Source organism: Arvicanthis niloticus, chromosome X (assembly GCF_011762505.2).
Source record: "Arvicanthis niloticus isolate mArvNil1 chromosome X, mArvNil1.pat.X, whole genome shotgun sequence".
NCBI classification, from domain to species: Eukaryota; Metazoa; Chordata; class Mammalia; order Rodentia; family Muridae; genus Arvicanthis; species Arvicanthis niloticus.
In genome coordinates, this window is record NC_047679.1 from 23,733,409 (window position 1) to 23,756,140 (window position 22,732).

The 22,732-nt window shown below is 37.6% G+C and overlaps 1 long non-coding RNA gene across 3 annotated transcripts in view; it reads right to left on the minus strand.

Moving 5' to 3' along the window:
* Positions 1 to 22,732, minus strand: part of LOC143435514 (uncharacterized) — an 85,950-nt gene that overhangs the window by 19,548 nt on the left and 43,670 nt on the right. For 2 of the 3 annotated variants that reach the window (XR_013105884.1, XR_013105883.1), the window contains exon 5: positions 20,522 to 21,263. The exons of the other annotated variant lie outside the window; for it this stretch is intronic. This is a non-coding gene — a long non-coding RNA (uncharacterized LOC143435514). Of the gene's footprint in view, positions 1 to 20,521; positions 21,264 to 22,732 lie in introns of those variants that run through there. 3 annotated transcript variants of the gene reach the window in all.

The following is a 22,732-nucleotide window of genomic DNA, read 5'->3' on the forward strand; positions in this document are numbered from 1 at the left end:
TAGCAAAGAAAGGAGACTGCTTGATGGGACAGAAGAGGATCTGAGTTGTATCCAAATCTCAAGATCAGAAAATTACTTAGCATAACATAGTAGAGGCTCAGGTTCAACTTACTCTGGGTCAACAAGGAGAAAAACCTGTCTGGTCAGGTCTGTGGGCCCTCGTGAATGACTCTGCTAATGTTTTATTTTTGCCTGTAAAAGTACATACTCTATTGAGAAAGAGCAAAACAAAAAATAATTCTTTAATCTAAATTTGATCTAGTCCCCCAGTTAAAATGATTGAAGAGTTTGGCTAATTTTGAAAACTGTATGGAATCAGTACTATAGAATAGCCACTACTGTACAAAGGCTTGTACCTTATAGAAGATCCATGGTCATAGTCCTAGAGCCTTCATAAGGCATTAGAGCATAGTCAGATATTATGAAGACGATGACAGACAAAAGAGAGACTATTGACATTATAAGATGTCTCCAAATAAGAACAAGAAGTGCAATAGATATGTCATCAACACCCACAACCTCACTGAGAGAAGTCACAGCCTGAGCCAAGTAGGCCTAATGAAGAACATCAGAGAATGAATCAAACTGGATATTAGAGCCTGGTGTGGCAGCGTATGGTTACAATCTCTGTTACTTAGATGGCTTTAGAATCTATAATTCAAGGGTTACCTGGTCAACATAGTAAATTCCAGAACACTGTACTCTATACAGTGAGATCTAATCTCAACAAAATAATAGAAAAGATTTGTCTATAGGCACACTGTATATGCCTTCATAGGGCTTCAAAATCACTAATGTGGGGTTTGAGGAAGCAAAAAAATGCCTTGAAATTTGAGAAATGGTAGAAATGAAGAGGCTTCACCTGAGAAGCTATACTTCAACTTGAATGTAGTATTTTTTCCAGAGGGCTCTTTGGTTCATCAGGAATGATGAAGAAAGTAATTCAGACCGATTTGGGTCACTACTCATAGGGAAAAGGCTTACCTGCTTCAGGTTGTCAAAAAAAAAAGTCCTCCTAAAAACCTAGCCAGCATAGTTAGAATGGCTGTTGGGAGAAAAGCACTGGGCCAACTGAAACCTCAGCCCTGTCAGAAATGAACGATGAGACTGGGAACTTGTGTCTGAAGCTCTCTGCAACCTTTTCCCTCATTTGAGAAACAAGGAAAATGCACCAAGTCAGTAACTTTCAAATACAATTGTCCCCTTCTAAGATTCCCAGTGGACGTTTGAAATTGCAGGCGATATAAAAACCTTACCTATACCAGTTTTCCAATACATACATATGTATGATAAAGTGTAAAATATAAATTAGATATGTTAAAAATTTAATAAAAAATTATTAATAAATAAAACTAGTATAAACCTTAAGAAAATATATTTGAATGTGATCTCTTTCTTAAAACACCTTATTTTGGCAACATACATTTTATTTATCTAGCTTCCTGTACCCTTTTAACATTCTAAACATTGAAAACTAATACAAATAAAAATATATAAATAAATAAACCAAACAAAACATTCTATTTGTGACCTAGCAATGACAGGAACTGTTAGATACAAAATAGTATTAGATCTTTGCCTATTTATGTCTATTTCACCCCTCCCAACCTCTTTCTGATACTTCTTTTGCCCTTCTTTTTGGTTATTCTAATCCTTATGTAATAAAGACTTAAAGTACCAACCTCAGTATTTCAAAAATTAAGAAGAGGCCCAGCACTAAGTAATCAACACTCTCAGAAACACTCCAACTCCAATAGCTCTTTTCCCATTGGCAGAGGTCTTGGCTGAACAACCAATGATTCTATAAATCAACAGCTGGGTCTAAAGACCAAGGAATGGCCTGAATAGAATACAGGAACCTGTGGACATCATTAACCATTAACCAGTTCCACCCTATAGATCTCCAAGGTCACTGAGCTCATATACACTGTGGATGACTCCTTTGTACCTCCATCTTTACTGAAACCTCTCAATACCTCTTGACACACTTGAAATAGCAGAGGCCAATGAGTGAGTGACCAGTTCCAGGAACATATATTGCAAAGTTGGCCATTTAGTCTTGGAGAAGTTAAGGTAGAGCCTGGTATATGAATGGAAGGGGGGAAATGAAGGGTAGTCCTGGCTCTCAGTAGCAGTTGTGATCAGTCTTGAAGAGGTCATCACAGACAAGGTGATATTCTAGGCTTACTATTCAGTCCACTTGATTATCATCATACTCAGCCTGTCGAGGTGGACTTTAACCACAGCCTCATTGATATGTTCCATAACCATAAATTAGTGTGACCCATGGCACACACCAGGTTGACCATCCAGCCCTTATCCTGCTGGATGATGTAGTGTTCATTCTTCACCCAGTAGTGGTCCACTTGTGACTTGAGAGTCAACCTATCCAGTGTCCTTCTTGAGCCACTTCACATCAACTCCCAAATCCAAGTGTCCAATTTTTCACACAGTGGCATCATGCTTCATTTGTACAGTATGCTAGACAAAGCCTGGTCTACATAGTTCCAGGTATAGCTGGTACTACACAGTGAGACCATGACTCAAATACAAAAATAAAAACAAAAAACAAAATCTGGCCAACCATGACATCAACACAGCCTAGGGTGGGGACAAAAATGTTTCCCTCCATACAAACTTCATTCTTGGTGGTCACATCAGAGCCCTCCAGGGAAGCCTCCCTACAATGCATTAATAGTGTCAATATCATTAATGATGTCTTGGGCCTCAAAGCCTTCTAGGACCTGAGCATAGCCCTTTTCTACATTGCCATAGCCTGATAGCACTAACATCTTGCCTCTAATTTACACAGCTTGATGCAATCTATGAGGGACTCCAGGTATCCATAGAGGTTGGGAGATTTATTTTGGATGACCTAATCATTGATGGTCAATATCTCATTGACCACCATCTGGTAGAGGCTGTGGACCCTAATCTTTGTCTTCTCAGAGATACTTTGGATGCTGAACAGAAACTTTGGTATCTTAGTAAGGTCACCATCATCATCCAAAATTATGTTGAGGAGCCTGTTCTTTAAAGTGTAGTATCTGCTCGTTGCACCATAGGTGCTCTTCACCAATTTCATTCTTCTAGGCATTCACTGAAGTGTCCTCACTGGCTATAATGAGCCTCAGTAGAGAGGATGTTGCATCTGGACCACCACAACTCAGAATTCAGGGCCACTAGAGTCTCAGTGAGGACAATAGATTCCACAATCGCAGGCAGGCAGCTAATAATGCAGCCAGTGGCTTGGGAGTACATCTCCTTTATACACATCTAATTTGGTGTGTTATTCTTGGCAATATCCACACCCTTTCCTCCCAGGCAATCAGAATGATCTCTGATGAGTTTCTAGGGCAGTATATCAGGCATGCTTGGCAGTGCTCCTATCAAAGTGATCAATTCAGGAGAAGGGAACTGGGTGGTATGACACAGGCAGACTCTTCAAATATACTCTAAATCTCAACAATATCAACATACATGTTTCCCTTTCCTTATTAAATCATGGATTTTCTTATCCTTTCATTTACATGAAGGCCTTTATAACTTCTTTTGACATTATCAGGATTGCTATTATCACTATGCTTTTGCTTCTGAGATATAATTAAGTAAAATAAATGTTACCTGAACATATGCAATGGGATTCCATGACAGTTGATCTAATAGCCATGACTAATGGGCAAGTAGATTATAGGCATGAATATGCTGGGCAAAGGAATGATATACTCCCTTCATGGGAAAGTGTTAGGCTTTCTTCACATTGCTCAGAATTTTATGGGATTTAAAACATTAACTGTTTCTGAGATTTTTCCATTTATTCTTTTAGACCATAGTTAGCAATAAATAATTGAAATTCCAGAAAGGAAACTTCAAGGAAAGGCAAACTACTGTAGTATTCCATGGAATGCTCCACTCTATGTAGTGCCTAAGCTGAGATGGGAGCCATGGCCCTGGGACTCCAGATCCCACCTCTCCCAGAACAACAAGTCTGCTCTGCTCTATTTATGGAAGCAACTTTACTAGTTTTATTTGAATGATACTTTCAGCAGCAAAATAATATTGTATAATCACTTAACCAAATTAAAATAGGAATTAACTAGAGAATATTACAGTGAAGTTGTGACAGCTGAACCAGGTCTGCAAGAGAATGGCAGTGATCTGTAAGCTGTTCCACTCTGAACTGAGTGAGAATCTGGGCAAAGGGAAACTCAGGAAAGAAGAGAAGAGTTGCTAAATGGCCATATTGTTGTTTTGGGCTTTGTGGGTAGCAGAGTGGTGAAGCTAGGGAGATGTGGTGTCAGGGTAGGTAACAAAAGGAACCAAAGGAAGGAGACTACTAAATGTCTGAGGTGGGCTGAAGGCAAGTGGGAAATACATAACTGGCATAACACTGACCCATTTGCTTTCTGTAACCTTGATAATAATTCCTACATCTGAAAGCAGATTTACATAAGTAACATCTTTACAATGCTGAAATACTTAAGGGATTACAAATTCAATTCCTGAAGAGTCAAGGGTCCCTCTTAAATGAAAGTCCAATAGTCACGTGCAAACTCCTTTTTCACAGGGGTCCACATATTAAAGCCTCTGTATAAAGCTGTCTCTCAGTTGGCAGTTAGCTATCAATGTGTGAGGAGAATTTGAAGATTAGAAGTATATTTCTCTAGCATGAGGAAGTAATGTCCGTTTTTCAGTTCAAATTCCTGAGTATCATTTGCTTTATTCAATATTATCTTTCAGTTCTATCTGCTTCTAATAGAGACAATGAATCCACAGTGCTGAAAAGTGAATTCAAAGGATAATTACTGGATTACTATTAAGTTGCAATTACAGTGATTTAATAATTTCAATTACTTTGACTTTTTTCTTTGACAAAGATGATGGAAACAAATTGAAAGTGGAACCGATAGGTCATGTAGAGGTAAGATTATTGGACAGCATCTTAAGTGGAAATTCAGTCCCAAATATACCTCATTAGAACCACAGCCACAAAGGACTGACACTCTTCCCTTATAGAAAGGAGGTTGGTACGTCTTGTCTCACTCAATAACTTTCATTGTATTATTCTAATTTCCAAAAAAATGCTATGTTGGAAATGATTAATCATTATCCAATATAATAGTGTTTCATCAGCTGCTTCTAAGATGCTAGATTAAATCAAGCAATCCTAATTCAAACCCTGGCTTCTTTGAAGACCCAGGCAAGAAACAAGTGTGTTTTTTTTTTTTTTCTCTTTAGTTGATTTATTTGTTCACTTTACATCCTGATTGAAGCACCCCCCTCTCTTCTCTGCCCCCTGTCATACAACCCCTCCTCTCTCCCTTTCTCCTCTGAGAAGGGCGAGCCTCCAACCCCATCCCCCATGTAGGTATCAACCCACTTGGCACATCAAGTCACTCCAGGACTAAGTGCATCCTCTCCCACGGAGGCCAGACAAAGTGGTCCAGTTAGAGGAACAGGATTCACAGGCAGACAACAGAATCAGGGACAGCCCCAGCTCTAGTTGTTGGGGGACCCGCATGGAAACTAAACTGTACACCTGCAGGGGACCTAGAGTCCACTCTTTACTTAGTGGCTCTGGGGTCCCCAAGGGTCCAGGTGAGTTGACTTTGTTTATATTCGTGTGGAGTCCCTGTCTCCTGAAGGGCCTTCAGTCTTTCTCCCAACTCTTCCTCAAGACTCCATGAGCTCAGTCTAATGTTGGGCTGTGGATCTTTGTGTCTGTTTCCATTTGCTGCTGGATGGAGCCTCTCAGAGGACAGGTATGCTAGGCTCCTGTCTGCAAGCATAAGAGTATCATTAATAGTGTTGTGGACTGGTTCTTGCCCATGGGGACGTGTTGGGGGCCGACTTTTAGCAGAAAGCGGCTATCAGCTTTGCAGCTATCTTGAGCCATATACCCTGACATGAGATTTAAATTACAATAGCCTACAACAGCTGAGAACACTCCGATAATCTTGGTTTAGATACCTTGAGATTAAAGGTGCGTGAGATTAAAGGTGTGTGACTTAGAAGTATAGAGATCAGAGTTAGAGACAAGACCTAAGGGCATGATTAAAGGTGTAACTTAGAGGCGTGGCTTAGAAGTGAGACATATAAAAGGCAGAGACAGAACAGATCAGAATTGAGATGATAGAAGACATTAGTCAGACTACAGAAGACAGAACCAGAGATCAGAGAATATAGATGGAGATCAGAGACTATAGAGGGATCATCAGAGACGAATCTCAGACATTAGGTAGAATCTGCCGTCACCCTCGCTCTTGCTGAACCCCCGACCTAAAGACGGGAGCGGCAGCTTGGGCCGAGATACAGTGGCCGCCCAAACGTGGGTCGGCCCGGGCCTCAACATTTTGCTCAGGCCGAGACATTTTTTGGCCACCCCAACGTGGGACTAGTGCGGTCCTCAACAGGGACGTGTGTGTTATTTAGGTCTCCAAAACTCATATCTTGCTCACAGCATGGTTTTCCTCAAATTCTTTTATTCAAAATACATGAAACTCCTCACTCCCATTTTTTACCATGTCCCAAAACAAAATAAAAAGTCACCCCCTCTCTAAAAGAGCAAAGAAAAAAACACTCATAATGAAGAAAAATTATATTATTTAAAGAGGAAAAAGAAGTTACATTTCTTACATTTATAAAGTATCCTTATGAGACACATTTTCTGATTTCTGGGATTATTTTCTAATTTTCAACTAGAAACTGCTATTAAGATGTAGTAGATAGAGGCTAAGGATGCTGTTACACATGGTACAGTCAGTGTACAGTATGGTCATCCACGGCAAAGGATCTAGCCCAAAATGTCATTGGTGTTGACATTAGGAGTCAAACCTAACCATTATACATCATTTGTCAATGACATTTAACCATACTAAATATAGTAGCTCATAATTCATTTCTCTGTGTTATATAGTAGTTGGTAGAGGCTGACAAAGCAAGATGATTTTAGATTTAACCTAAATAGAAGAACTGTTGTGTACTAACTTCCCCTGAAACTTGCTTAATAGAGGAACAGTCATCTGTTAGAACTATGTGCATTTAAAGAACAATCTGAGACCAAGAGAAGTTTAGCTACATGACCATGTTTCTCCAGATGAGTAACAAGCCAGTGTTCATTCCCAAACTCTTCCCATCCAATGGCATTTGAAAAGCATAAGGTCGTATATGACTCATGGTAATTGCACATGAGAGGAAATGACATTCCCTTCCTTGGAAAAAAATGTTTGCTTGCTTGCTTGCTTGCTTGCTTGCTTGCTTGCTTGCTTGAGACAGGGACTCATTATTTAAGGCAGGATTAAATATGAAGACCTTAACAATTAACAAAATCTTGGTACCTTGATCATGAACTTTCCAGCCTCCAGGTCTGTGAGAAAATAAATTTTTGTTCTTTATACATTTCCAAGTCTCAGGTATTTTGTTACAGTAGCACAAAACAAATGGAATCAATGGATTGAGAAGACGTGAAAAGATTTCAAAGAGGGGTATGAATGACAGTGGCAGGTAAGGTCAGAGAGACAGGGTGTACTCAGGATATGTCTAGCTAAGAAATGTGGATATATTCTGTGAACAATAAGAGTTACTAAAAATTTTACAGTAAAGAAGAGCATTCTTCATGAAATTGAATCAGCTACATTAATAAACCTTCCCTGATACTAAACATAATTTATTGAATATTTTCCAAGTCCATTACTCAGTAATGGGGAACTTGCAAGTACAGCACAGTGTAATAGAAGAAAATGAAAAATTCCTAGGTGTTGATTACTTTCTGCATACAAAGAGGTTTTGTGCTATAGAAATATAAGAATAGATCAAATGACTGAATTGTGGTTGCAGCCAACCATAAAAAGGATTCTTGCTTTCTAGGGGCAAGGACCACTTACTTTATAGAGGGAAATGTTTGTCCCTGTAACAAGTTAATTTTTAACATGAAACAAACCTACTTGGTATCTCAGAAAAAAATAACTTTTTGTTTTATTATTGAATATTTCTTACTACTTCTTACCATGTGTTCGTGACTAAATAAATTGTTTAAAAGTTGAGAGTACACTTAAATATTGTCCTAAGTTTCCTTTCCAGTTGCTGTGATAAAATACCCTGACAAAAGCAGAGTAGAGAAGCACGGGTTTATTTCAGCTTGCAACTGCAGGTTACAATCCATCGTTCTGGAAAAGTCAAGTCATTAGGAACTTGAAGCAGGCAGTCACATTGACTGTGCAGAGTGAGAACATACACATGCATGCTGCCTTGTTTGCAGCATCCTGTCTATACATTCACAACTAATCCTGGATCCCCTGCCTAAGGAATGGTGCTTCCCACAATGGGTTGGGTCTTTCCACATCAGTTAAGATAATCAACACAGTATCCTATAGACATGGACACAGGCCAACCTATAACTATGCAATCCCTCACTGAAACTCTTTTCAGGTGATATCATAAACATCAAAATAGTTTTATGATGTTTAACTCCATTGTATAAATACATGTAATTAGAAAGGAGTTTCCTATAGTGTTAAATCTTAGCCTGAGGTTAAAAAGGCAAATTATTAATGACAGTCAATAATTTTTGTTTAATGTGTTCAAAAAGAAATTATCTTAAAATGAATAACAGAAAGTTTGATCTGTACTTTAGATAACACTATAATTTAACTTTAATTTAGCATCTATTACTTTATACATTTCAGGCTAGATGACTCATTACAATTACTCATCACTGTATAAATAAAAAATTAATAAAATAAATAAAAGCTGATGGACACTAGTGTCTGACTTTCATTTTATTATCAAACAACTCAATGATTTTTTTCTTTTGATTTTTAAAATTGTTTAAAAACTAAAAAAGCTTTCTAGGTTACACATATAACAGATAGCAAGAAACATGGCTTAAGAACCTGGTGTCCAAATTTTGAGTTTCCCCAAAGCAGGGATGAATCATAGTCTATGGTTGAGATAATTTATTTGAGAAGTGGCTCCGGGAAGGAATAGTAATTAAGCAAACCTGGAGATACTGGAAGGCACTGTGCATACAGAGGAAGCGACAGAGGGAGAGAGACAGAGAAAGGGAAGAAGGCAAGGAAAAGACTAAGTAGTATGTTACTTGATTACTAGTTTGTAGCATGTGTCTCTGAGATGTGCTTCTGAAGTTTGGGGGGATGGAGTCATTATCCTCCAGGTTGCCCTAGATTGCTTACAGATCACAGTCTGACTATATGAACTGTATCCCAATGTAAACTACAAGAATCCAGTAATTGTTCAACACATCAGCTTGTCTTCGGGATATGCTACAATCCTGAAGAAGTGGGATGTTATACTAGTGAAAAAATGAACTTGCCTGCAAATAGAACACTGACTGAAACTCATAAAAGAATGCTATTGTCCAGTCTGGGAACTTTCCCATTTGTCTCTGAAGAACTTGACTAAGGCTGAATTAAAAATAGCTTCTTTGTTGGAAAAAATTTCAAGTCAGCATAACATCGAATCTTTGATGGGGTTGTTATTGATAATGTTTAAGCAAATCTACAAAAAAAAAAAATAAAGAAAAGAAACATAAAATGCATAGTTTGGAGGAAAAGAAGGGGAACTAAGAAATGTAACACTACGGCCAAGGCCTGTGCTTGTTAAGGTGAGAGAGATTCCCCTGCGCTGTACTGGAACAAGGAGATCACCCCCAGTACAAGACCCTACAGAGCTAAACTTCCAACTTGTACAAAGAGAACCTAAAGAATATTCTTTTCCCTAGAAAGCAGCTGAATAAAAAAGCTGCTGCCAATGTGATTCAATGGGGGCAGGGTCTATCCCAGTCTGGCATTTGAACTTGGCACTGTCATCAACATCGTGTTGGCTTTAGAGGAATGGAGGCTACAAGAGTGATGGGGTCATGGAGTCTTCCTCCATGATTTCGGAGAGCCACACTGAGGCCAGGCAATGTGTGCCAAGGGTGTCTTGGCATAATTACCTCACGAAGGCAGGCCACTACAGGAAACAGTGAGAGTAAAGCTTTGGTTGCTTTTAGCATGCTCCTGGGACTTAAGACTTATCCATGCTGATGGCTTTGGAGATCATACTTTAAGTAGTGAGGAAGGAAAATGAAATAAACCTTATGTTTGCTATCTGATAGAAGCGTCCTGTAGGTGCCACTAGACATCGTGTTGGATGTCTGCTACTGATAGCAGCATGAAATGTGAAGAACAAAACCCTTGTACGTGTTAATGGTCACTGCGAGGTGCAGATTTAAATCAAAGATTTTCTCTGATTGTGCTAAAAAAAATTCCTTCTCTTTTATAACAGCATCAATGAAGTATCAAAAAATCTAATTCAGGCTTTGAATATGATCCAATCTGAATTTGCTTGCTGAATTACAAGATCAGCCAAATTCATGGCACTTTTCATGTGTTTGATGTGAGCTGACGGAGGTGACCTGGAGAGAGTACAATCACAATATTTAAAGCACTCTTAGGGTCCTATAAATTCCCAGATCCCTGTGAAGTAAGTCCAATGGAGTTCTCTGGGCCTGCAGAGTAGTTGTCCTTTCTTTTCTTTAAAGAACAGTTATTTCCTGCCTGAATAATGCATTGTGGCAGAACAAATTTTGTGATTCATATCCTACCAATTATTATCACTAGGCTAATTGACACAAATAAGAGTCTAGTTTACCTTGGGAAGAGACTGAGTATGAAATCAAACTAGAGAACTGAAGGCTCATGCAGAAGAACTATCATAATTTGTTACATTATGTGGGCAAATATTGAGTGTGTACTTTTGGGGACAAATGGTGGACATGTTAATTTGAAAAGAAGACTCTATAAGGGAAGGTGAGAAAAAAACAAAAAGTAACATGTACTCTGGGAATGCTTGAGCATAACTACAGGAGAATATATATTGGAGTTCTGTATTACTATGAATTCAATAGTTGTAATGGCAAAGGATAAAAATATGCTGAATTAACAAACATGTCTATATTAGTATCAGTTTTCCACTGTTACTGTAACAAGTTGCACAATCTTCAGTGGTCTTTAAAATAAGGTGACTCTGTGCTCTAGCACTGCTGAAAGCCAGAAGTCAGCATAGGTTTCAATATGCTGAAATGGAGGCACAGGCAGGACTGTGATGCTTGTGAGGAGGAGGCACTAGGTCCTCTGTTCATGCCCCTTCCCCTATCTTTAAAATCCACATTCATATCACTTGAGTATTTTTTTCTGTCCTCACATCTCTGTCTCTTCATTCTCCTTATGAAGATGCTTGTAATGTTTGTTGATCCCAATAAAGAATCCAAGATCATCTCATAATCCTTAACTTAATCATATTGGCAAAGTCCTTTTTGCATCATAGGATATCATCATCATTATCATCACATATTCTGGAGGTCAGAAACAATTAACTGTTGAGTTCTCTGACCTTACGCAGTCCATCAAGACTATATTACCCTTTTCTCTGAAACTTTTGACCCCTATTTCCACCATCTGCTATGGAAATTCTGAGTTTCCTAGACTTGAGAGATATCATCAATTTCTTCAAGCTTCTGTAAACCATTCTAACCTAGATTGGCATGTTCTTCTTGGATCTATGCCAAGAGTTTAAAACTTTAATCATATAAAAATATTCCTGAATCAATATATTCCTCTTGATGTAATTTTCTGGTCCCCACCCCACCCCCGCTTGGTCTATTCAGTTCCATAAAAGTCCAGGAGCATGGGTCTCTTCTAGATCCTAATAGCATATCTTGGCAGACCCAGCAGCAACTCTAAGACATCTCTTTTTCCCCTTGGAAAGCCACTATTCTGCCAGGCTGTATCTCCTATAGAAGAAAAAGTGCCCTGTTACAGTTAATGTGTCAGAGGGCTACAATATGTCAGAAGCTTTTTGACCTTTACCTCCCTAGTGATTAGGTCCTGATGGACAAGATGGTGTTTTGCATGTGAAATCTTATCCACAGGCTCATATATTTGAATATTTGGTCTCCATCTGGTGATACTGTTTTAGGAGGTTGTGGAATCTCACGGGAGGAACTTGACCACTATGAATAGGTGTTAAAGTTTATAGTCCAGCCCAATTTCTCTCCAGTTCTGCTTTCTATTCTGCCTAAACCTGACCAAGCAGCCTCCTGCTGCTCCTTTCACCATGCCTCCTATGTGCTGAGACAAGTAAACCATTCCTCCCTTAAGCTGTCACGTGTTAATTGTTTGGTAAGAATGAGAAAAGTTACAGATGTGCTAGATGATCCCATTTTAGACCATGTGTCTTCACCCTGCTCCTGCATGAGTTCTGGGAGTACTCTTAGGGAAATATGTAAGGATTGCATTGATGGAAACTCAGAGACATTCACTGTAATATACTTACAGCAATGGCCTCAGTTGAGCATTAGTAGAGAGCTCTGAAACCCATATTGCACTTTAAATTGTCTTATATTGAGCCAAAGGAGCTGGGCCTTTATATGCAATAACTTAAGCAATATAACTGTAACTGATGTAAGAATGTAATATACTGTGTCAGCCAAGGATAGTCTCAGACATACACGCAAACAACCCATCGAGAGCTGCCAGCTGCTAGCAAAGTTGATGGGAAGACTGGTGTTCCAGTCTTAAGGGGCACCTGTATGATGCATAGCAACATTATAACCAAAGAGATGTTAAACATTGAAGAAATACCTTGCTCCAGCACTTTAGGTATGTAGTCCTTTGATCTCCAGTTGGGTGTATGACATCTTGGATCCTTATCTAAAAGTGGCGAAGTCTGGCCCTTTGCTTTATCATCTATGACCAAGGATAAAATGTGACAAATGAAAACAACCCTCCTGAAAAGAAAATAAACTATTTTTTTCTTGTATTGAAAACATTTTTTCCTGTTTACTAGCCTTTTTCTTTCTTCAAATAATATATTTTGATTATGGTTTTCCCTCAGTCTTCTCCCAGGTCTTCCTCACTATCCAGACCCCCAACTGCATCCACCCTCTCTCTGTTTCCCATTACAATACAAAGAGGTTTCTAAGGGAAATGATATGATAAGATATGACATGATATGATTTAATATGACATGATGAACCAAAAACTAATGTATCAAACTAGGACAAAACAAACAGCAGAAGGAAAAGAGTACAAGAAAAGGCACATGATCCAGATATAGATACAGAGATCCACTCATCCACATTCTTAGGGATTCAAAAACACTAAACTGGGAGCCATTATATATATGCAAAGGACCTGTAGGGCAGACAGACAGACCAAGGCAGAAACACAAAGAGACATAAAAACAGAGAGACAGACTCAGAGAGAGAGAGAGAAAGAAAGAGAATATAAAATAAAAGAAAATAATTTAAATTGTAAAAATTAAAAAAGAAAAGCCTTGACATAAAATTATGAGACAAAAAACCTGTAAAGATGCCAATAAGTTCCTTTTTGTGTTGGCCATCTACCACATGGGGCCTAGCCTTAAGAGTAATTTGTTTCCCAGTGAGACTCCTCAAAGGAAACTAAAATTTCATTTGCAGTTGGTTATCAGTTGGAGATAGCTTCTGGGTTTGGGATCTGGGCCTGTGTCTACTTCTTACAGCTCTAGGAGCCCATCTGGTGCAGACTCACACTACTTTTAAACCCTAATTGTGCTATTGCACATTCTACCTAGGCTTTCTTTTGTCTTTCTGACAGAGAAGGAAGGTGAGGAAAAATGCACTCACCTAAATGGAAGCTTTTTGTGTCCCTGATGAGGAATGAGGACAAAGAGTCTTATAGTAGACAAAAGGTAGATCAGACTAAAATTCTCTAAGTATTAGCAGCAACAAAATTTCTAGATGGTTTCCTTTGGAATTACAGAGCTCATTTCCACCTGAGGATATCATCTTATCAGCTTTGTCCTTGCTGCCACATCCATAACACTAAGTTCTTCAGACTTTTAACACTACACCAGACAAACTTGTCAAAACCTAATGGGAACATATTGAATAGTAAGCCAAATGATGTGAATCATGTGGACACAAAAGTGTACCAGTTAAGAGAATGACTCAAAGGCAAAATGGAGATTATTACTTTGAAGAAAGTCAAGTTTTATAAATTTCTTTAGCGAACAAGCCATTAGTGAACACAGACAACAAGATCCAGAAGTGGGAAGACCTCCATTTTTCTCAAAATTTAAAATCTTTTCTCATTAGTAATCTTGAAGCCTCATTCTGTGCTCGCCATATCTATGAAAAGACATTTAAAGCATATTGCAACATATAGAAAAAGATACAAACAAGCCAACCAAACAAAGACCAATGCCACATGATGAGGTTACATGGGTCCTAGACAAGTCAGCCTCAGAAATAGAGAGGATGGTGGTTACCACAAAATGGGAGGTGAAGAAGGTCAGGAGAAAAATTACACTGACAGAATGAGCAAATGGTACAATGTTTCAGCTAGATAGGAGGAATAAAGTGACCCAATGCCTAAAATGATGACGATAGTTGACATGCTATTCTAATGCTGCCAAAGAGTAGGAGGCTTTAAATGTTTTCAATCACAAATAAATAGTAGTGTATCAATTAGCTTAAATTTGAATTTCTGCAATGTGTGTATAAATCAAAACATCACATTCTAGTCCATAAATACATATAAAAATTATTTTTCAGTTTATAAAAAGAATAATCTAAATCGATATTATAAAATAAAATTTAAACAAATGCTTGTTTTCTAATTGTAATGGTTTTCTTATTTTTTGGAAATTTTATGCATGTATACAATATCATTTTTGACAATTTCATACAATGTATTTTGATTAGAGTCACCTATTAGTCTCTCTTGCTGTCATCTGCCTCCTGCTGAACTTTTTCTTTCCAACTACTCTCCATTCTGCTTTTATGTCTTTTGATTAATGAGCTAAATATAAATAACAAAACAGAAAAGATAAATGAAACAGATGCGACTTTATATGAGAAACCAAAATATGGGAGTTTAGCTCAATAATAAAGTATTTTCCAAGTATGCCCCAAATCCAGCATTTGATCTCCATACCCCCACACCTGATAAAGAGGCCCCAAAGAATAAACATCATCATAATGAGACAATGAAGCTAGTTCTGGAAATATGGAAATTCTAGACCAAAGGCCATTGTCACAGTGAGTGAAGAACCACTATGACAGACAGACAGAATGACAGACAGGAACACAGGTGGACAGAAAGAAACCAGTCCCTTCTGGGTGGATTAGCCTCACCCCATGCCAACACAAAATTAATTCCATTTATTTTTGTGTGGAGAGGAGTTTTTGTTTAGTTTGGGCATTTTTTTTTTTTTTTGTCTTTACTAGATTTTGTTTTGATTTGTGGATTTTTATAGAGATAAAGAAAGAATATATAATTATGGAGGTAAGAAAGATCTAAGAGCTGGGAGATGAAAAAATATGATCAAACTATATTATATGAAAAATATTTACTTAAAAGTGCATGCTTTGGTTCAAGCAAGTAGATAAAGGGTACACCAAAAAATGGAGTCTGTTCCTAGGTGCTTGAGTTCCTGAGTATGTCTGACAGTCTCTATGCTCCTAGATTTTATAATTTATCTATCAAGTTTACTAAATAAAAGAATGATAAGCAACTAGAATACAACTTGACAAAGCTTTGCAGTTGATTCCAGAGCTGTTGATTAAACTTCGGAAATGTTATCTCAGGCTATCATAGGGAGCTCACATTTTCACATGAAGATTTTATTTGCTTGCAACTGTTGAGCAGGATGTTATGTGGTAAGAAAGGATAAATTGGGCCCAGACATTCAAGTTAATAAGGAAATGTAATCACATAAGGTATTATGACAATAAAAGTCATTTTGGTTAGTAAAATACAGTTCACAACAGACTTTAGGGATGAATCAAAGCTGTTTTGTTTTGTTTTACTGGTTTGATGATGAGTCACCACACCCTGTCACACTCAGTGTGACTTAAAAATAGCTTGGAAGAAATTCTTCACCTGTCAGTTTGTGATGTTTACAAGATGTTTTCTTGTTAAAGTACCGATGATCAGAGTGCCTTGTGCTCTTCTTCTCTCTAATATTGAATTATCTATGCTATACCAATCAGAGGCAATTCATCATAATGAAGACATGGTTGGGTCACTCATTAGCTTTGAAATTAATATAGTTACTAAATTCATTTACGTTCTAGTCTCCTTACCCATAAAGACTCTTTTGAGGATTAAATGAGGTTATGGATACATGTAAACAAGCTAAAACATTTTTACCATGAAGAGCTGTATTATAATCAATGGGTTTTCTGGTATAGAAACAATTGCCATTTCTTATCTGATAAACTAATTTGTACACTTAGCCAATGTTAACTGCATATATACTAGGTACCAGACACTCTACTAGATTCTTATGAACATATCAGTGAAAACACCAGACAAAAGTCATGATAGTACAAAGCTAATAGCATCCGTTATATCAAAGGCATAATGTCATTTTTTTCATGAGTAGGAATCATCCCATGTCCTTAAGAAATTGATATTCTAGGCCAGGCAATGGTAGCTCACACCTTTAATCCCAGCATTAAGGAGGCAGAGTCAAATCTCTGAGTCTGAGGCCGGCGTGGTCTACAGAGTTAGTTCTAGGAAAGCCAGTGCTACATATACTCTGTCTTAAGAAAGGAAGGAAGAAAGAAAGAAAGAAAGAAAGAAAGAAAGAAAGAAAGAAAGAAAGAAAGAAAGAAACTAATATCCCTTTAACTTAAAATACCCTTTGAAATGAACCATATTTACTAACAAATTAAGCATTTATGATATGAAGATTTAAATGTATAGAGGAAAATCCTACTTTGGTACCAGAGAATCTAGATTCTACTTGGATTTTTCCCCTCTTGCAATATCAACTACTCTCTCTGAATTTGGTCTCTTACCTGTCAAAATAGGATCAGAACTCTGGGATCTTCTCATCATAAGCTCATTGTGATCATACTAACAAGATAGGCTAACTGTATGAAGACTGAAAATATTTTTCTATTTTATATGATAACCAAAGGTACTACTATCATTGTAACCTCAGGTGTAAGCTTTTAAGGAATTAATATATATTTTTTCTATTGAAATAACAAAAATAATCTGTATTGCTTTTAAAATGACAACTGAGACAAGGAGTTAATCTCAGTAAAATGTCAGCAATTTCTTATAGGGAGGATTCTTAAAGCTGTGCTAAAGGAGAAAAGCACAGTGAGATAAGAGAAAGTTAACAGTAGGTAGTCATGGGGTTACTGTTATAGCAACTAGAACCAAGAACATCTGGCTTCTCAAAGCTGAAATACCTCACAGAATTAGCACCAAAGGAAACAAAGCCAGCACATTTATCACTTGAGTTCCATTTCTGATTAAAGATTATCCCACAGAGTTCAACAGGTCATTCCACTTTCTATGCCCAATGGCTTCCTACCTTCATCTTGGAAAGGGACATGGAGAAAAAGTAAAGTGTGAATTTGAGAGGTGAATTGTGGCCCCTTGGATTTCATAGACTGAAATGCTTGCTACCTTTAGTACCATTGAATGTGACTTAATTTGAAGATCAAGTGTTTATAGAGGTGATCAAGTTTAAAATGAGGTTATTAAATTGAGTCTTAATCCACTATGACTGGTATTCTTATAAAAGAAGACAAGCCCAGACATGATAGTGCTCTCATATAATCCCAGCATTTCGGAGGCAAGGACTAGAAGACAGCAAGTTTCAAGCCAGTTTGGCCTATACAGCAAGACCCTTTCTTACAGAATAAGAGAGAACTCACTTAATGACTAGAGCTCAAACTGATGGATTAGCAGAAGCAGTGAAAGAGTCCTCAAACAGACCCCTTTCCTAGTATCTCCTGAGGGTTCAAAGATGGCAAGCACCTTGATGCTAAAAGCACTTTTAGTTTCCAAAACCTTGAGACAAAAAGAAAGAAAGAAAGAAAGAAAGAAAGAAAGAAAGAAAGAAAGAAAAGAAAAGAAAAGGAAAGGAAAGGAAAGGAAAGGAAAGGAAAGGAAAGGAAAGGAAAGGAAAGGAAAGGAAAGGAAAGGAAAGGAAAGGAAAGGAAAGGAAAGGAAAGGAAAGGAAAGAAAAGGAAAGAAAAGGAAAGGAAAAATCTGCTGAGTGAGTCACTTGATTTGGTTTGTAAAATGTTGCAAAAGTCTTGGGAAAAACAGTGTTGTGTGAGGAGGGAGTCTGAGCCTGGGAGGAACTATGCAACACAGCTGTGGCTGGATTTACATTGCAAGGGAAGTGATATACATACTAAAAATCATCTGCTACAAAGGTCAAGGCAGGTAGAAAGACTTAGGCTGAGCAATCAGCCCAGTCTCTCTCAGCAGCTCCTCAGGAGAGCAAGACAGGTATGACCAGAAAAGGCTAGCTAGCACTGTAGCTTAAACCATCACAGGGTTTGTGCATGCTCATTACATTAGAAGCAATGTTAAAGCACCCTATTTTCATTTATTGTTAATATACTGTTTCTTCCTAGACCAGCCATCGAGATTCCATTTCCACTTTTATAGAAACCAATGACACTTGCTAACACATTCGAAAACAAGGACATTTTAACATCCCAATTGCCTTAGAACTGCCTCGATTCTCTGTATGGTAAGAATTACAGAAACAAAAAGAAGTATAACAACTGTTTTAAACTTAAAACCCTACATTTGTATTCATAATCTTTTATATTGGAAAAGCTTTCGGAGGTGTAATGAACTCACAAAAAAATGTATCCTAGAGCTGCCAAGGAAATTGGGAGCATATTTTTTCTTGCCTGAAATTTAAAATTCTCTAACTGGGTCAGGAATATCTTACTAAAAGCACTACTTCCAGACACTGTCACTTTGCACTTCCCCTCCAAAAGCATTGGTCTCAAAAGAAGTTCGCGCACAAATTAGTGAGGAGATTTTATTTTTCAAGATACTGAATACATATGATAGAAAAAAGAACAAAGTTCTTCATTCGTGCCTTTCTTGTGGCCTACTTTGATTGGAATCTGAATCTCCTTCCACACCTGCCTGACCTGCCCCTCCCCAAAGTGAAGCAGCAATTGTCTGGAATGAATATAGACTTTGAACCCTGCTGATGAACTAAAAGCAGGGGCCCAGTTTCAAAATCAATGCACCATTTTTTTTTTTTTTAAAAAAATGGATTCGGTGAATTCAAAAATTCAATACATTGTTTCACTTTAAAGGAGCTGTAATTTGTCAAGAGATAAAAATACAAAGAGTGTATTGGAAGTAACCCTGAAGTTTTGTTATAAATAGTATGCCCACTTATAATGCTGTAAATTTATGACGAAAATGTGCCATTTGGGTTTTATGTTGTTGAATAAGGAATGAAAGGTGTTATCTTTTTTTCCAGCACATATTGTCATTACTAGATACATTTTAAAATATATTGTAAGAAGGCTTTTTTCTTCCTCTCCATAATATTTTTAAAGCAAAAAGAGCAATCGAAGGCATGAGCTTTATTTCATGCAATGTTATATTAAAATATAACATTTATATTTTAATATATATATATATTAAATAACATATATAACATATATAATTTAAGCGATGTTATTATTAAAAGAGTGTGTACTACTTCTTGTCATGTTTGGAATTTGTACTTTTCATAATCCCTCATGTCAAATAGAACACAAAGTAAAAGAAAATTATAGGAATTTGTGGCTAACTCTATACTTTCCATTGAACTACTCAATTTGAAGCTACATTGATGTTACAGGGAGAGATGACTTAATCAGTTCACCTTCCATATTTACCTGATGTGAATTTGAGTTTTAACATGCTAAGTTAATTGAACTCTTACAAATGGGTAATCACTACATGCTCTTTAAATGTATGTATGTATGTATGTATGTATGTATGTATTTGTATTTGTATTTGTGTCTGTGTGCATATATGTGCATAGGAGTGGTTGTAGACATCAGAAGACAACATAGAACAGTTAGCACTCTTCCTACCATGTCCATCCTTGGTACTGAACTGAAGTTGTCAGCTTTATGGCAAATGCTGGTCCTCAAACATGTTTGTGTTTTTAACATACAAAGTGTTTCATACATTTGAAAAAAAAAACAAAGAGAGCTCTACACAGTTGGATTAAAAGTTCAAAATATGGGGCTGGAGAGATGGCTCAGTGGTTAAGAGCATTGGCTGTTCTTCTAGAGGATCCAGGTTCAATTCCCAGCACTCACATGCCAGCACACAACTCTCTGTAACTCCAGTTCCATAGGATCTGACATCTTCACACAGACATAAGTGCAGGCAAAGCACAAAGGCACATGAAATAAAAGTAAATTAAAAAAAACAATCTTGAAGAAAAGGTTCAAAATATGTTGTGAAATTATAAAGAAGTAAAGAATTTATTCTTGTTATATGTGGATGAAACTTAATATGCTAAGCAAAAGAAAAAAATAAATACTCTGTGGTTCTATTTACACAAATGCAGAGAATAGGCAAACACATAGAAATAGAAAGTAGATTATTGGTTGCCTTGAAGTGATGGATAAAATCAAACCTAGTGTCTTATTCAGGGTTTCTATTCCTGCACAAACATCATGACCAAGAAGCAAGTTGGGGAGGAAAGGGTTTATTCATCTTACACTTCCACACTGCTGTTCATCACCAAAGGAAGTCAGGACTGGAACTCAAGCAGGACAGGAAGCAGGAGCTGATGCAGAGGCCATGGAGGGATGTTACTTATTGGCTTGCTTCCCTGGCTTGCTCAGCCTGCTTTCTCATAAAACCCAGGACCACCAGCCCAGGAATGGCACCACCCACAGTGGGCTCTCCCACTCTTGATCACTAATTGAGAAAATGCCTTACAGCTGGATCTCATGAAGACATTTCCTCAAGGGAGGCTCCTTTCTCTGTGATAACTCCAGCTTGTGTCAAGTTGACATGCAAAATTAGCCAGTATGGCCTGTGAACACTGGAGGAGGAAGGGTGTAAGGGCTGATGGACAGTTAATGTTAAAATGGAGTTAATGTTAAAAATCATATTTTGGCTAGGATTGTTTCTAAGGAGGCAAGTGTATAAATGCTTTTGTCAGTCACTTGTGAATACAGAAGGCGGGGAAACTGCCACCATAAAAATCACTTTCAAGTTTATCTCACATAATGTCCATGGCTGTATATTATTCATATTGATGAAGACACTGGAAGATGAAATATTTCTGGAAAGCCACAGATCTCGTAAGAAATAGAGCCAAGATTCAATTAATTCTCACTGAACAGCAATCTACGCATTTTCCTGTTTCTTACTCAGTAAGTCATTCAGTCGTGGCAGAGGGTGAGCTTATCCAGGAAATGCCTGTAGAGACAGATGGTGGGAAAACACAGTATAGTTTATTTGTAGTTCGCATTCTAAAAGGAGAATGTAATAAAGGATGCAATTTAGAGGGGTGGGAGCTGCCACTTGGCTACAACAATTTCCCCCACCTTATATTATGCTACTTGGTTTCCAGTGGAAATTTTTATTGGCCTCTTTGATGTTCGACTAACAATAAGAGTATGGGTCTCTTTAATCCTTAGCTTCTCAATTTCAATATGATGCTTTAAGTGCTTTTTAATTAGCTATTATATGCTCAAATTATTAGAAGATTATTATCCAGACATGTCTACATTTTAGTTCTAAAATATTTGTTTGCTGCTGCTGCTGCATCTCAAAACAAGAGACTTTTAACCTTCATCTTACTTTCCATTTTCAACACAATGCAATACACATGTTTGGATAGATACTGAGAAAGTACCATTGTACTTCATTAACTATCACTGGCTCAAAGAGAAAGCCCAAACTGTCTTGAAGAGATGGCTGATTCTACTGTCCACATGGATATTAAAGGTAACTCAGGTAGGAGTGCAGACAGAAGTGCACACAGAAAGTTTCTATCATCTCAGAAGGAAATAATAGAAACAGAATATTAACAGAACTATGAAAGTCAAAAGTGCTTCTGAGAAGGTTTCAGGATATGGGAGAAAAAGCCTTCTTGGTTATAGAATGGCAGGGAACTTGGCTGAATTGTATACTAGCATTTTGTGGAAAGTAGGATGTTTAAGTGATCAACTTGAATCTCTACCTGAGACAATTTCCAAGCAAAATGTTGGAAGCTGCGAATTGATTTTTCTTTACTACTTACAATAGCATGCTAGAGGACAGAGGTAGACTGAATAAAGGATTGTTTCTAAAAAGGAAGGAACACTTGATGACTTGAGAAATTCACAAATGCTAATGGCACAAATACGCTACCTTTTGTTAAAGACACTGGGAATGTGATGTGGGTTTAATGAACCATCCCAGCAGCAGACAGAAATCATGATGGGGTTACATAGGGAGGATTACTACAGAACTGTCAAGTCTAATGGCTTGAACTTCCATGGATTTTTTGTGAAAAATGGATACAGTTTTGAAAATCTCATACCAGGAGAGATATTGTCAACTTGGACTGAAAGGAAGAAAGAAAGCCCCTCTGTGAAGACTCAGAGAGAGAATGTATGCCATGTGGAGACAGAAATGATTGGATTGACGTATTCACAAGGCGAACAAAGTGCAAGCTTGTCAGCAGCTACCACATGTCAGGAAGGCAGGAAGCCTGACCTGAAGACTTCAGAAGGACAATGGACAGTACTTTGATTTCAGACTTCTAGATACCAAACACAGGAGGATAAATTTATAGTTTGTAAGGTACTCAGTTTGCTGTACGGTCATGTCAGCCTTAAAAAAGTAACACAGCAGATATAAAAAATATAAACTAGCTGAAATTCCTTCTTGTGTTGCACTTA